General features: G+C 42.7%; 1 pseudogene; it reads right to left on the reverse strand.

Annotated features, from left to right (window-relative positions):
- Positions 1–4,029: 4,029 nt before the first annotated feature.
- Positions 4,030–4,728, reverse strand: LOC142437401 (tubulin alpha chain-like; annotated as a pseudogene).
- Positions 4,729–16,668: the final 11,940 nt, after the last annotated feature.

A 16,668-nucleotide genomic window follows, 5' to 3' on the forward strand; every position in this document is an offset into this window, starting at 1 on the left:
CAGTCGTGGTCGCCTGTGGCGAAGGACCGGAAGAAACTCTCACCATGTTGAAGTAGGCTGTGCTTTTCAGCCACGAACTTCTCCAGTTCTGTGTGTTTGCTGCAGAGAGCTGCACACTCCGTAGCTGGGTGTTTCCACAAGTATTTATTACACTCAGTCCCATTGTCAAGTGAGACTCTCGCGGAGTGGAAAATCTCCTTAACTCATGTACCTCTCAGAGATGGTTCTTGCCATTCGTCCTGAAAGAGGTTGACTCACCATTGCATGTCAACACTGATAGCCAGTTTTTACAAGCGTTTGTGATACTTGGTCTTTACTAAAGAAGTGGATTTCCACCAAATTTCTGCAACCAAATTTGGTGGATTTCCATCAAATAATGCATGAGGAGGTGTAGAAAGGACAGGAGAATGACTGCTGCTGGTTATACCATGGGTAAACTGGAGCAATGCGGATGAATGCAACTGCAATGAGAAGCAGGTATTTCAAGAACAATATGAAAATGAACCAGTTATAATAAGGAGATATATTTATGTCATTATTTTTAAATTTAAAAAACCCCTAAACATTACCTGGAGCGACTAAGATTTATTAACCATCCTGTTGTTGTTTTTTCTAAACCAGAAAGCCTCTGTTTTCCTTGTCAATGGAATTGCCAACAGAATCTTTGTGAATATGGGAGGAATAGCGATGAAGCTGAAGATGAAAGAATTTTTTTTCTTCACACGAACAGGAGTGTGTAAGATGCATCTTGCATTTGTAGCTGTTAATGTAGAATTTAAAAATTAGTCCTTAGATAGCAAAGTTGATTTCTAATTAAAATCTTTAGAATTGGAACTGTGATAAACCTTCTATACATATGGCAGGAAAATGTACAACAGTAATTATTAAGCAACTGGAGAAAAGCATGAGAGAGCTTTGTGATAGACCACCAATGGAAATGTGACTCTTAGTGACTGCTACATCATCTGAACTAAAAAGCAGAGTATCAGAGGATACATGTGACAGAGAGCTCATCTTGGACAAAGTATTCAGGAAGGAAGGATTGTCTTTTTCCCCGCCTGATGGCGTTAAATGGACAGTGTGTTAATATAATAAAGAATAAGTTAAAATCTTGGATTAGAATAAGAAGACTTTTTTTTATTTCTGGTGGTTTATGGTGGCATTTGCTTTCATTCCAGTATGGTGAATATAGTATTGAATGGTTACAGTCTCCATTGACTATTACTCACAAATGAGTAAGGATTTTAGAAGTGTTTTGAGGAAAAGTACCTTGTACTCACTGAAAATATGCAACCTGTCAGTCTAGCAATAATTTCATGTCAACTCTATCTCACTTTATATGTGTGACAATACACTTTACAAGAACAGACAATGTTTTGTTTGTAAGGAAACATGATGTAGCCTAAGTGAATGTTGAGAACATGTGTGCCTTTATATATTTTATCGCTGTTTAAAATATTTTGTGACAATCATATTTTAAACATTTTTAGATTTCAAGTTAGCTGCATATTTAAGAAAGCTGTCGTAGAGAAATGAGTGAACAGTGAACCGTTGTGCTTGTGAAATGCAATGTCTTATTTTCATTTAGTGCATGCTCAACCATCTTGCCAAAACCCAAATTTGGGGTGGGTTTTTTTCATTTTAAGTGAACTACTTCAGCTTTGTTAGGCATTATAAATACAGAAGAAAATACCAAGTTGATAATAAAATGAGACTGAGAGTCTATGCTAATATGATAGTGGAAAATGCAATGGACCAAAATGCATATACCATCCACTTCCAGTGAATGGTAATTTTAGTTATATGGGAGCAGAAATATGTAATCCTCTTAAAGCTGCTTCATCTACTTCAAAGTCACATTATAAGATACTTTGGAAGACATAAACATGTAGACACTTACTCTAAATTAGACAATATTTGTAAATGGTTTGGATTTAAGTGTTTGGATTGCAACCCCTGACCTTTAGAAAAATAGTTTTGATTGAGTTAATGTTTATATTTTCCATGTTGTGACCGTCACTGGAAATAATGAATTAGTTTCAACTCTTGATGACCAGAAGCAATACTGTATTTCTTAGCATTCTTACCTGCTAACTAGTAGAACTTTGGACCATGAGTGCTTAGCACACACTGTAGTGGGGACACACCACATTTTGCCAAGGGCTGTTCGGTCATCCTCTTTTGTCCTCTTCAGCAATTTAATGCTTCCATAGAGATGGAAAAACACTACTCCGGTGAAAACAGTGGTGATTGGCTTTAAGAAGTAATGTTCTCTGTAGAGACACTAAAACTGCAGGCTGTGGGCATCAATGCAGTGGATTCATGTCTTCTCAGTCAATCCAGGACAAAGAAGAGAAAGGGCAGGATGGAAAAGTTGATAGTCAATCAGGAGTTTATTGATCAGCTGGGCAGAATGCTATGGCAAATATAAGAAGTTGTGGACTGTGGTGAAGACGAGACTCCTGAGCATAAAATGGGAATCTTTGAATTTTAAGTTTGGAAGAATATACGTGGAATCATCTCAATCCCCCACATTTAATTAAGTAATTTCTCTCTGATTGGTTCCTGGTCAGTGTTTCCAATTCTTGCTCCTATATATAGGTAATCTCTCGGTATTTGGGTTTGAGTCCACACAGGCACCTCTTTTGGACATTCTCTTATAGGCTGACAAGGAGTAGAGAGCACTGGAAAAGGATAAATTGCAAGAAAAGATACACTCAACTAATAGCTGCCCTGCAAGGGAAATGGCCTTTGGGTGTGCTGACGGGGAAACCCCAGAATGTCCCTCCTCCCCATTTTCACAAGTGCAAGAAACCTGGGCACAGGAGATGGAAGGTCCTGAGATAGAATTCCCTAGAAAACTATGTCCCTTTTGCCAATAGACTGGCCATTGAAAGGTAGATTGCCATGATAGTTACAAATCTTTATGTCAACTTGGTAAGTGAGTGTAGGGGTGGAGCCTAGCCTGTCAATCAGGTCACAGCCTGAGGATGCCTCCTGTGGGCATGACCTTCTCATGAGGATTCTGGGTACTTCCTATTTCTCCCTGGAGGTGGACCACACTCTCTCTGCTTCACCTTCCCGCTGTTGGGTCACTCAGTGAGCTGCTAAAGCCACACTATGTCCTGCGGGAGCCCTAGAGATGCTTCCACCACCAATGGAGTCACAAGACTTTTTACTGACTGGCCTGTGATCTTCCTGCATTTTGCATCATTGCTTGTGCTGTGTGTATGAATCTGAAGAGGAATTTATGGACTTGTATCAGACTTATGGGCTAATATCAGACTTATGGACTTGATCTGCACTGGGCTGGGAGGTTTTCTCAAGACACAATTTCTCTTTGATATAAAGCTCTCTCACACCTATATGACTGTCTCTGGATTTGTTTCTCTAGTCAACCTGGCCTAACATGCTTCCCTTGGAGCCCAAAGAACCTCAGATCAGCTCCTTCAGAAGCTATAGCTTTGACAAAATGTGTTGAAGAAAGCATATCGTTTCTGGCTATTAAAAATAGTGTTAGGGCTCTCTGGGGGATGGACAACAGAAAAGTGGGTGAGGGGAGATGTTGTACAGTGTAAGACATGACACAATAATTTTGACACAATAATTTTAAATTATCAAGCGGGGAGGAAGGGGAGAAATGAAAAGCTGATACCAAGGGCTCAAGTAGAAAGCAAATGTTTTGAGAATGATGATGGCAACAAATGTACAAATGTGCTTGACACAATGGATGGACATATGGATTGTGTTAAGAGTTGTGTGAGCCCCAATAAAATGATTTTTAAAAATAGCTTCAGGGCACTTAGAGCTTTATATTCAAATGTAACCATCTAAGTGAGTCATTAATTAAGACCTTAATTGATTTTTTTCTTTATAATACTTTTACTTTGAGAGATGATGGGAAAAAATGATATGCATGGAAAATTAAGACATGAACAGAGATAATAGTGAACACAATCTAACCAGAAAGCTTTGTCTGTCAGTTAACGTAGAAGCTGGAGTATTGACATATTGCAGGGTTCAAAGGAATTAGTACTCCTCTCCTCCCTCCTCACCCTCTGCTTCAACAGAATCTCCTCATCGTCCTTCTCAAGGGCAGCCATGTCCTCCCGGGCCTCAGAGAACTCTCCTTCCTCCATCCCCTCACCCATGTACCAGTGAACAAAGGCCAGCTTGTCATACATCAGGTCAAACTGTGGTCCAGGATTGGCTGTGCTGCTGCTCAGCATGCAGGCAGCTCGCTGCACTTTGGCCAGGCCTCCACCAGGGACCACCGTGGGAGGCTGGTAACAATGCCAACCTTGAAGCCGGTGGGACACCAATCCACAAACTGGATGCTGCGCTTGGTCTTGATGGTGGCAATGGCAGCATTGACATATTTGAGAACCACATCACCATGGCACCACAGGCAGCAGGCCATGTACTTCCTATGGCGGGGGTCACATTTCACCATCTGGTTAGCTGGCTCAAACAAAGCATTGGTGAACTCTGTTACAGAAAGATGCTCATGGTAAGCTTTCTCAGCAGAGATGACAGGGGCATATATGACCAGAGGGAAAGGGATGCGGGGCTGGGCACCAAGTTGGTCTGGTATTCAGGGCACCATAAGATCTCAGGAAGCAGTGAGGGAGGGTACGATCTGCCTAATCAGGTGGTGCAGATTGGGATAGATCGGGCACTCAATATCAAGGTTTCTGTGACAGATGTCATAATCTCATTGTCTACCATGAAGTAGACATTGTTACATGGAAGTAACACATCAGCTGGTGTGATCCAAGGATGATAAATATTAAAATCCAAATCCAGAGGAGAGAATGATATCAGAGCTTAAATTGTAAATGTCCTATTTGCAGAAGGCTATGGACAAAAGCGGAAGTCTAAAATCCATACATGGATTAAATCTCTCATGAATCCCCTACTATAGTTGAGAGGTGAATACCTTTGCTATCAGACAGGGTATTGTAAACTGAATCATGGAAAATGTAATAAGATTAAACCAAACTTGCTGCCATTGATTGAGTAAATGCTGACTCATAGTGATACCCTGTGGGTTTCTGAAACTGTAACTGTTTATAGGAGTAGAAAGCCCAGTCTTTCTCCCAAGGAGCTGCTGGTGGTTTTGAAGGCCAACCATGAGGCTCTCAGTCCAACATGTTGCCACTATATCAGGTCCATGAAATACCCCCCCCCTTTTCTTTTTAGTAGCTGCATATAAGTTTTGGTAGCTGGAAGACATTCATAATTTCTACAACTTGGTGTTTGAACCCAGTATTTCAAAGAAGCTGACCAATATAGTCCCTGCAGTTTTCCTGCAAATCAAGTATGTGTAGTTGGAAGGAGATGAAATATATAAAGCACTCATCGATTGTCAGCATTTACATTGGCTACATCATGTTTCCATTTTCTGTTCTGAAACAAGTTTGTTGTCACATGTAAAGTGAAGTGATCAGTGACATGAACTTATTGTTAGACTAACAGGTTGCGTGATTTCATTGAGTGTGAGGTACATTTTCTCAACATATACATTTAGAAAAATTCTTACTAATTTGTGAACAATAGTGGAAGTTTGTAGACTATAACCACTCAATACTATATTCAACAAATCTGGAATGAAAGCAAATAATGCTATAAAACACCAGCAATAAAAAACGTCTTCTTATTCTAGTCCAAGACTTTAACTTATTCTTCATTACATAAACATACTGTTCATTTAACACCATCAGGGTGGACAAAAGATATTACCTTCCTGCTTATTCTGTGAAGGTTATTTCTCTTTCATACTATCTTCTGATATTCTGCTTTTTAATTCAGGTGACATAGCAGTCACTAAGAGTCACATTTCCTTTGGTGGTCTAGCACAAAAGTCTCTTATGTTTTTCACCAGTTGTTTGATAATTATTTGTGTAATTTCCCATAGTATATGGAATGTCGATCATAGTTTCAACTCTAAAGGTTTTAATAAGGAATGAAGTTTGTCATCTTCTGAAGAACAATTTCTTACTGTTTCATACTCAGCTCTAAGTGCTGTTTGCTTATTACCATCTTATATATTTCTGTTCCCAGGAAGAATAAAAATTCCTTCTTCTTCAGTTACATAGTGATCACTTCCATATATTGAAATGATCCATTGACATGGAAAAACAAAGATACTTTCTAGATTTTGATAGAACGTGGAACTCAATAAATATTGGTAGCCCCAGGTCGTGCTTGTATATATTTTTGAAGCAATGGCATAAATATGTGTTATTGTAGCTGGAAGGTGTCATTTAGTTCTGGAATCTCTTCCTTCTCATTAGTCATATTTATCAGCAAATTTCAGAGTTGTCTCTGGTTTATCCACAGTCCGAATCACAGCCAAGCCATTCTCCCCTCCTAATTAAGGGTTCTCATGCTCTCAGGCCAAGGCAATGATCTCAGTGGAAATTCATTTCTTTAGTAAAGACCAAATATCATCAATGGGTTGGAAAAGATGGTTGTCAGTGTCAACGCACAATTGTGAGTCAACCTCTTTCTGGACTAAAGGCAAGAATTAATTATGGGAAGCACGTGGTTTAAAACGGTTTCCCACTTAGCAGCCATCCATCCCTTAGAAAGGCTACTAGGTATGATACACAATAAAATGCTTGTAGAAATAACCAGCTATGGTGTCTGATTTAAAGCCGTCATGCAGCTAATCTGCAACAAACATATACAACTGGGGAAGTTTGAGGCTGAAAAGTATAGCCGACTTCAACATAGTTTCTTACTGCTACACCTACACATCGTCTATCAATGGGCTGCATTGTCACACACACACAAAAGGCCCTTTTCACAAGGCAGTTCATTCCACAACGAGGAAACGGGAGAATCCAACAGAATTCCCAGTAAGCAGCTGTGGTAGCACAGTGGTTATAGGTTGTGCTGCTAAGTACAAGGTCAGCAGTTCAAAACCACCAGAAGATCTTGGGGATGGAAAAACAAGACCTTTCTCTCCTGTGAATATTACGGTCTGGAAAATTCAAAGCCGCAGTTCTACCCGATCCTCATAGACTCATGAGCAGTGAGCGAGCAGCACGAGAGGACATGTTAATCCCTGAGCATGCTGCGAGAAAGGGCCCCAGGCCGCGAGCTGTCCTGCCACCTCCACCTCCAGGCGCTGCCTCCACCAACCGCCAGGCAGGAGCCTTTGGCGACGGTTGCATCGCCCACCGCCAACCGCTCCTTCCTCCAGGGACCCAGCCAACAGGCTGAAGCCTGGGAGACACAGGCAGACCCCACACAGCCCAGTCCGTGCACCCAGATGGGCAAGTCCCAGGGACTCACCAGGGTCTGGGGCGGCCACCACCGCTCAGGCTGCCGCCCCCGCCCCTCAAACTCCACAAATGCTGCATCAGACAAACTTGGAACTGGCTCCGCGCTGCTCAACAGAAAGGTTGTCAAGGTGCCGGATGGATGGTGCCAGGTCAGTGGGTGCCACAGTCCGAGATGGGCTGGCCGTGTCCCCTTCGTTAGGCCAAGCTGGGGACGCATCAACAAGACGCATCTTGGCCCCAACTTTTAAATGCTCGGCCCACACTGAGGTCCAGGGCATTCCCGTGTCCGGCTGGGCCCTGGTCGGGTCAAGGTCGCTCCGTGAGGTCGGCCTCCAGGAACTAGCTCTCCCTTGAGTGGAATGAACTGTTTGCACAAAAAGGGAAGCTAGCAAGGATGATGGGAGTGGCTGCTGACAAGGGCTCCGAAACTGACAGGGCTGGTGACAAGCACCCCCATCCCGCCCCCTCACCTGCTCTCTTGCCTCTGCAGCAGACCTGTGCCTTTGATGCTCCCCTGACTGCTCAGCCTGCAGGAGGCGCTGCCCAGGGCCTTCCCCTCCTTCTGCGGGGCCCAGCCCCAGTGCCCAGAGCCATCAGCTCCTACAGAGAGAGGAAAGAGGACATGGTGCAGAGAGAGGAGGGTGTGAGGAAGACAGCAGATGGATCTCCCACGGGAGAAAGGGGAAGAGAAGAAGTCAGAGGTGGCAGGGTCCCACATGCCATCCACAAAAGTCCAATGTGTTTGACTTGCATGCGGGAGGATCCCGCTTGCACATCTTCAGGTTTCTGCCCAAACCTTTCCTTGGAATTCCTGAGGAGCCCATTGGGGTGAGAGCGACAGCACGCAGCTGTGTTTGCGACTGCGAATGAGACCTCCTCACATACTCCTGCTTTCTGGGGAGTCCTATGGTTGCAGGACCACCACGACTTGTCCCTGTCGCCCTGCTACGGCATGTGCAGAGAGAGTCCCGCAACTCAGCCCAGAGCCAGGAGGGCACTTGGTCCTCTCTGGACGATGCAGGGAGACTGTGCGTCAGCACGCCCGAAACTTCCTTGCGATGCAGTCGGCAATGCTCTGAGATTTAGGAAATTTTTTAAAGGGGCGGGGTCTGCTTTCTCCTCCAGCTTGTCTTCACCATTTCGTACCCCTATTTTGTTTTCCCGTGTTCTTATTGCTGGCACCAAGCTGATATTCTTCGGCTTCATTGCACCTGTGCTGCAATTTACTTCCTTTAGGAATCAAAGAGGAAGAAGTGGGACCTACAGAGCCATCACATTCCTTATGGTATTGGCTATCCGAAGTGGGGGCTGTGGTGGAGGTGCCTGAGCCAAGCAAGGAAGCTTAAGGCCAGCAGCCATGTGTGAGGGACACAGGGCAGGGGCACAAGGAGTAATGGCAGAATCCACATTACAGGGGGCCTCTGAGTTTTCAATGAAATCTAAACTCTGGGAAAGTTCTGGTACATAGTAAATACTCAATAAACATGAGAAAAAATTGCTATTTTTGTTGCTTATTTTTCTGGAAGGTATTTGAGCACAACTTATAAGAAAATTAGTAAATAGGTCAATCAAGAAAATATAAAGAAGGTAAGAAAAGTCACGGAAGATATCTTGCAGAAGGTTGATGAGCTAAAATATCCATCTGGTAGGAGAGCAAGGAATCTCATAGCTCAGAGATGAGTGGGATTCAGGATTTGGGTGCTGTTCTCCAGTTCCCTAGGTGACCTCACGATAGGTTACAGCATCTATCAGGTCTGTTACTATAAGGCTGGTTGGCCTCTATCACACTCCAAACCCCTGTGAGATCATTGGTGGGGCCATGGAGTGGGCAGGAGAAGTCAATCTGGGGTAGAGCATGCAACACCAAGAAGATTCTCATAATTCACCCTGCCCTTAATCCTCTTACTTTGAGAGTTCCCTGGTACTTACCCATTTTCATAAACTATAATTCAATACCATAAGCTTCTGTAAGAATTGCATATATTTAACCCCCAAACTGCCATTTCATAAATATTTACAATTAGTGTATATGATATCATTCTATATTGTCCCATGGGCCAGAAATGCTGGGATCTTTTTCTTTTTTAAATCCAAGATTGAGAAGTGAGTCCTGCTCTTGACACAGTTGTCTCATTCACTACTTACATTTGATGGAGGGGCCAAAACCTGAGAGGAAGTTCAAGTACAGCACCCACTGGGTCTGGCTCGAGAACAGAAACTACTAAAAGATAATCCTGTCCAGAGGGGATACCTTAGATATTTGAGTATAAGCTGACCAGAATATCAGCCGAAGCACCCAATTTTACCACAAAAACTACATTTAAAAAATGTGCTGAAGCTTAATAAAAGGTTTCTTTCAATAAAAAAGCTTAAAATATATATGTATATATAATGTGCTGAAAACTCAGCTTATACACCAGTATATATGGTATTCACTTAAATGATTCAAAAAAATGACTAAATGACATCTGTCCAAGATGCACATGGATCTCTGAGTACCGTAGAAGGGAGTTCATCGTGTGTAAAGTATGCTGAGGGAAATAAACTCCGCTACTTCCATGGAGTCCACCACTGGCGCAGAGGGACCCAGTGAATCAGCATGGAGTGGATGGCCGTGAGCAGAAACCTAACGTAAATCGTTTAGTTAATGCAGATTTACATTGGAAGGCAAATAATTGTTCTCTAATTTATCTGTGCAAAAAATTCTGGTCAATCATATCTGGATGTAACGTGTGTTTGTGCATATTATTTTGATCTTGATGGAAGTTGACATTGTTCAGAAAGGATGGAGTTGGACCATTTTATTGAATGTCATTTGTGCCTTAATAACCCCAAACGGGTGTACTTAGAAAACTGTTGACAAAAGAGAAAAAGCACAGAACCAAACATCAAACATTATTAGTATTTTCTCTTAAATAAGTAAAATAAATAACAAAGCTTTCATGTATCTAGTGTGTGTAGTAGTAATGCATTCTGCTATGATCCACATGATTAGCAGTTGGAAACCACTAGGTTCTTCAAGGGAGAGCGGGCTTTCTACTCCCATAAAGAGTTACAGTCTCATAACAACAACAAAAAAAGGCCAAAATAAAACAAAACAAAAAAGGAAGAAAAATAACCACTAGCAATATTAAAATCGATTGTTCTGTTATGTTTACCAGTTTATGAATCACAGAAGGAAGTATAGAGACAATAACTGGTGCATACTAGAGCATTGTCTGACTCCCCTTGGATACGTCACCAGGGAGTGTCAATCATGAAGGACACCAGGCTTGTTGAAGTGGAGGGCCATTGAGGGAACGGGGGACCTCAGTTGATGGACTGGCACAATAGTTGCAGTTAAGTACTCAGAAATGCTGGCGATTATGAGGATGGTAAAGACCAGGCGTGCCTTACTCTGTTATGCTCTTGGTTCAAATTGACTCATTGATGGCAACTAAACAACAGTACAGTATGTGTCAAGCATTGTGACCATCACTTTGGGAGATACAAAGATAGGCTATGTTGTCTGCCATCCAGGAGCATAGCGTGTAGTGACGGGAGATGAGTTACAGCTCAGTATGAGATAGACTAACATGATGAAAATATCCTGATTTTCTACCCCATGTTCACCCCATGTTCACCCCATATCTTAGTGACCCATGATAGACTTGCCGCAGTAATTATGGCTCGGGGTTCAAAGTGTGATTTTTCTCTTGCCTTTGCCCTGTCTATAAAAGTTGAAACTCTTTTGTAAAGAAGAGCCATCCTTTCACCTATATTTGTACCTTTAAAAAAGATTTCTTTGGAGGGCCTGGGATAAAATCCTCCTTAAAGTCTCTTGCAAATTCAATCTTCTTCATGATGTGAAATAATTTAATCCTTTTCTGAAACATTCTATCGCCTTTAGAAGAAACTCACTCACCCCTAAGCAGTAACTTCAATTCTCATCCCCGCCCCACCCCCACACCCACCGGTAACTACTAATAAGCTTTGCCTATTTCTTATAAATGAGATCATACCTTAGTTCTCATGATGTGACTGACTCATCTCTTATACCTTTGTGTTTCCTTTTCTGTGAGTTGCTGTGATAGTTGTGAGCAGCTGTTGTGAGGCTTGGTTGCTCTGAGATGTTCCTGCCCTGGAGAATGGCCCTCAGTCAGCAGGGCAGCTTGGCAGGAGAAGTTGCCACCACACTCCACCCTTTGGAGGCTGCAGTGCATGATTAACTGATACAGACACTCAGAGGCCAACTCTTACTGGCAAGTAGGACCCACTTTGTGGTGGCATTCCTGCCCCAGAATTCCCTGGGATCAGCCTGGAGTGGATGGTCAGGGAAGCACATCCTTGCTCGGTTATCCTTCCCCTGCTCTTACCCACTTCTCCACAGCATCCTCTCAAGACAGCACTTGCAACCAGGATCTCCACCTTAGGCTCCGTTTTTAGGAATCTAATAGGGGAGTTTTGTATCCTGAACTTGAAGAGTCCTTTTGAATGGTTCATGTGGTGGTGGCCGACTGGGGAGGTGACATGGGAAAAGTGTGGGGAACAAGGCTGCTTTAATATTTTCCCAGGTTGAGGTCAGGAGGTGATAAAATTTTGGAGCAGAACTTTTATTGGGACAGGTCTAAGGCCTTACGGCCATTGAGTCAATTCTGGTTCACAGACACTCTACACAGATCCTAATGGGACTGCTCGTGAGGATCCCCAGACTAGATATCTTTATGGGACCTGGCAGTGTCATCTGTCTGCCAAAGTGGAGCCGATGATTTGAAACAGCTGGTTTTAGGGCTACCCATCCAGTGCTTGTGCTCTGGACAATCTTATAAAAAGTCTTTTCTAACTTCACTCTGACCTAAACCATTTTTTCTGGCCTTTCTGTTTGCCACACCTAGATAACAAAAGTTTTCATTTAGATTCACGAGTTTCTAGGGGGAGGTGTGCGTGTGAGACATCTATGGGGCTGAAAGTCTGCCATTTTAGGATTTTAATCTTCAATTCTTTTTTTAATACTTTTATTAGGGGCTCTTACATCGCTTATCACAATGCATACATTCCTCCAGTGTGTCAAGCACATTAGCACATATGCCGCCATCATCATTTTCAAAGCATTCTCTTCCCACTTGAGCCCCTGATATCAGCTCATTTGTTCTTACTCCCTCCCATGCCAGCCCACCCTCACGAACCCTTGATAAGTTATAGATTATTATTTGCATATCTTAAATTGTCCTCTGTCACCCCTCACCACTTTTCTGTTGTTCGCCCCCATGAAAGGTGGTTTTAGGGATCCTTGATAGATCCTCCCTCACTCCCCCACCCGCCCCTAATCCTTCTGGTATCTCTACTCTCATTGTTGGCCCTGGAGAGTTTATCTATCCTAGATTCCACGTATTTCGGGCTCTTATCTATAGCAGTGTACATGTTCTGGTCTAATCTGATTTGTAAGTTAGAAATGAGGTCATGATAGTAGGGGGAAAGAAGCGCCAAAGAACCAGAGGAAGATTGTGTGTTTCATCAGTGCTATACTGCACCCTGACTGCCTCATCTCTTCCCTGTGACCCCTCTGTGGGGGATGTCCAATTGTCTACAGATGGGCATTGGGTCTCCACTTCATGCCTCCTCCCCCACCCCCATTCACATTGGGTATGATTTTGTTCTGGGCCTTAGATACCTGGTACCCTATCCCATCAACATCTTGTGATCACACAAGCTGGTATGCTTCTTCCATGTGGGCTTTGTTTCTTCTGAGCTAGATGGCTGCTTGTTTACCTTCAAGCCTTTAAGACCCCAGATGCTGTATCTTTCGATAGCCAGGCAGCATCAGCTTTCTTCACCCCCTTTACTTATGCATCCATTTTGTCTTCAGAGATTGTGTCGGGAAGGTGAATATCACAGAATGCTAGATTGTTAGAACAAATGTTCTTGTGTTGAGGGAGTACTTGAGTAGAGGCCCAAAGTCCATCTGAAACCTTAATTCTTAACATATACATATGAGTACATAGTTCTATTCCCCTCTGATTTTATATATTCATATATGTACATACCTGTAGTGTATTTAGAACTCTAAATGCCCTTTGCTTCCTGGTTCTTTCCTCTATTTCCTTTTACTTTCCTCTTGTCTCATCATGTTCAGCATTCATTCGGGTTCAGCAATTCCTCGCTGCTTTATTGCCCTTGATTAAGCCCCACTAGGCATCCTATGCCCTTCTCTCCATTGATTTTAGTTCCCTTGTTGTTCCCTTGTTCCTGGGTTGGCCACCACCACCACCACCACCAATTTCCTCTCTGCCTCTTGTCCCATACCCCCCTAAAACCATTGGTCCCATTCTTTTCACATCATGTCTCATGGTGGGACTGGCCCTAAGGTCCTCTCGGGGAGTTGTCTGCTCTGAGCAGGAATATCATCCTCGGGGCTTGGTGGACAGGATGTCTTCCGCTCCCTCTTCATCCCTTTTCAGTTTCTCTCGTATGCATTGAGATAGTTTATTGTGCCAGCTTGGCCGATCAACACATGTGGAATTAATTGCAGAGAGGAAAGATAAATGGCTTAGCGAACCTAGCCTTTCTTGACTCTCGCTCTTTGATCATCGGACCAGTGTGTGGCTGCCTTGCTTGTTCTGTGCCTCAATTTGCAAGCTACACTACCTGTGGGACACCTAACCTATGGACTGTGTCGCTGTAATTTGAGGTCCCTTTTAGACCTGCCTCGCCAGAAAATTGAAATTGTACATCTCTGGAGTTGAGGACTAACAGTTGGTGATCTGGATGATGGTTGGTGACCTGCCTCGCTGTTTGCTGCCTGTGACAGGATAGCCTAAAATCTCTCTACAGAGGACTACCTGGTGGCCCCCAAGATTTGAAGGACTGCCAGTGTCTCACAACTCTCTCACGAGAGTGAGGTGCACTGAGCCATTTGTACTGCTTTATAATTTAACTGTTTATATCTTGTATTATATATCTATCTGTGTATAATTTAACAGTTCATTTCTTATGTTATATATATATAATTATCAGCAATCTGGTTTTGTTTCTCTAGGGAACCCTGTCTAACACATTTTGATACCAGGAGTGGGGTATCAGATGTGTCCCTCTCCCCAAACTGTAGCCCCAGTGCTGTTCTCTGAAGTGCATTCTTCTGAGGGGGTGGGGTGTCCACATAGTTGGGATTGGGGCCAGCCTCACAGACCTATCTATTGGTTCCCTGGTACATGCCGGAATGTTGTATTCACATCTTGATGCATGGGGGTGAAGCCTGGTCTCTCTGTCCGTCTCCTGTGGAGATATAAACAGTTAGTTATTTCACGACTCAGTCTTCATGCTTTTCTTAGCTTGCTTTATGTTGACCTTCTAGTACTTCTAGGCCCAAGGGGTTGAAAAGGCTTCTATGGCCTCTGGAGGACCTACCTCCACAAGATAGACCCACTTATAAAAAAGGAAACCCCCTTCCAAGGGTACTTGCTGTTTATAATAATGATTGATTGGAAATACAGTACTGGAATTCACTGATGAATAATTAGCCACTAGAGCAATGTACTTGTACCATCACAGGCTCATTTCTAAAACGAGGCACTCTGGTTTCAATATGTACACCTCTCAAACATAAGCACATCTGGAAAGAAGCGCTGCTACTCGACCCTCACCCTTTGTCTTAAGGCGTCCACAGGAAATCACAAGATTCCCAGGGGAGTCTGTAAACAAAAACAAGCATTTCAGATGGAAGTCATTGCACTCCTTAGAAGAAGGACACAATGTACAATTTTACATATTAACACACCCCAAATCATAATTGAGATTTTGCTAATATAAAGTGGTCACTCACTGCCATTGAGCCCATTGTGCCTCACAGTTAACTGATAGGACAGCTTACTACTGCCCCTGTGGGTCTCTGAGATGGAAACTCTTTATGGCAGGAGAAAGTCTCATTATTTTTCTCTGGAACAGCTCAGGGCTTCAAACTGTTGACCTTGTAGTTAGCAGTCCAATGAGTTACCTCTATGCTACTGGGGCTCATATTAAAGGTGCTGGGGATGAATCATTTATAGAATATTGAAAAACCATGCTTTTATAACCCAAGCCTTTACTTTCAGAAGCAAGAATAACTAACTTAATATGAAATTGTTTTAATGAAAAATATAGAAAGAAAAAAAGACAGCAAAAAAATAGCAAATAACTAATGTAAGAGCTGGGTCTCATCAATTTCACACAAGCTGATAGGATCTTCTCATGTTAACACTGGATTGCAAAAGTTGGTATAGGGAATGAGTAGCTGTCTCAGTCAGTAAACTCTTTTTATTCCCTCAGCAATGTTTATTTTATTCATTATTTTTATTAATCATTTTATTGGGGGCTCTTACAGATCATATACAATCCATAATTCAATTGCATCAAGCACACATGTACATAAGTTACCATCATCATTTCCAAAATACTTTCTTTCTACTTGAGTCCTTGGTATCAGCTCCTCTTTTTCCCCTCCCTGCCCCACCCTCCCACCCTCATGAATCCTCAATCAATTATATATTATTATTGTTATTTCGTATCTTACACGGTCCATTGTCTCCCTTCACCTACATTTCTTTAATTTGTCCCCCTGGGGGTGGATTATATATATTCATCCTTGTGATCAGTTCCTCCTTTCTCCCCCTGCCTCCTCCCCAGCTTCCCCCTACCCTCATGATATCACTACTCCCATACTGTTCCTGAAGGGTTTATCTCTCCTGGATTCCATGTGTTGAAAGCTCTTATCTATACCAATATATGTACTCTGATCTAGCCAGATTTTTAAAATTGAACTGGGTCATGATAGTGGCAGGAAGGAAATGTTCAAGAACTAGAGGAATGTTGTGTGATTCATTGGTGCTACACTGCACTCTGGCTGACTTGTCCCTTCCTGTGATCCTTCTGTGAAGGGATGTACAATTGTCTACAGATGGGCTTTGGGTCTCCACTCTGACCCCTGCATTCGCATCGCTTGTTTTGGATCTTTTGATATATGATATCTGATCTTATTGACACCACGTGAACACACAGGCTGGTGTGCTTCTTCCATGTGGACTTTGTTTCTTCCTTTCTGGCTGGCTGCTTGTTCAACTTCACGCCTTTAAGACCTCAGATCCTATATCTGTTGATAGCCAGGCACCATCTGCTCTCTTCACCACACTTGCTTTTACACCCATTTTGTCTTTAGCAATCATGTCAGGAAAGTAAGTATCACAGAGTGCAACGTTATTCAAACAAAGTGTTCTTGTGTTTAGGAGGCCTTAAGTAGAGGCTCAAAGTCTGTCTGCTATCTTAACTCTTAATATAAAGATATATGTACATTTGCCTATATTACTATAATTATATATTAATATATTTACCTATAACTCTATAAATAGCCTCTGTCTCCTAGTTCTTC

The sequence above is a fragment of the Tenrec ecaudatus genome, chromosome 1 (genome assembly GCF_050624435.1).
Source record: "Tenrec ecaudatus isolate mTenEca1 chromosome 1, mTenEca1.hap1, whole genome shotgun sequence".
NCBI lineage: Eukaryota > Metazoa > Chordata > Mammalia > Afrosoricida > Tenrecidae > Tenrec > Tenrec ecaudatus.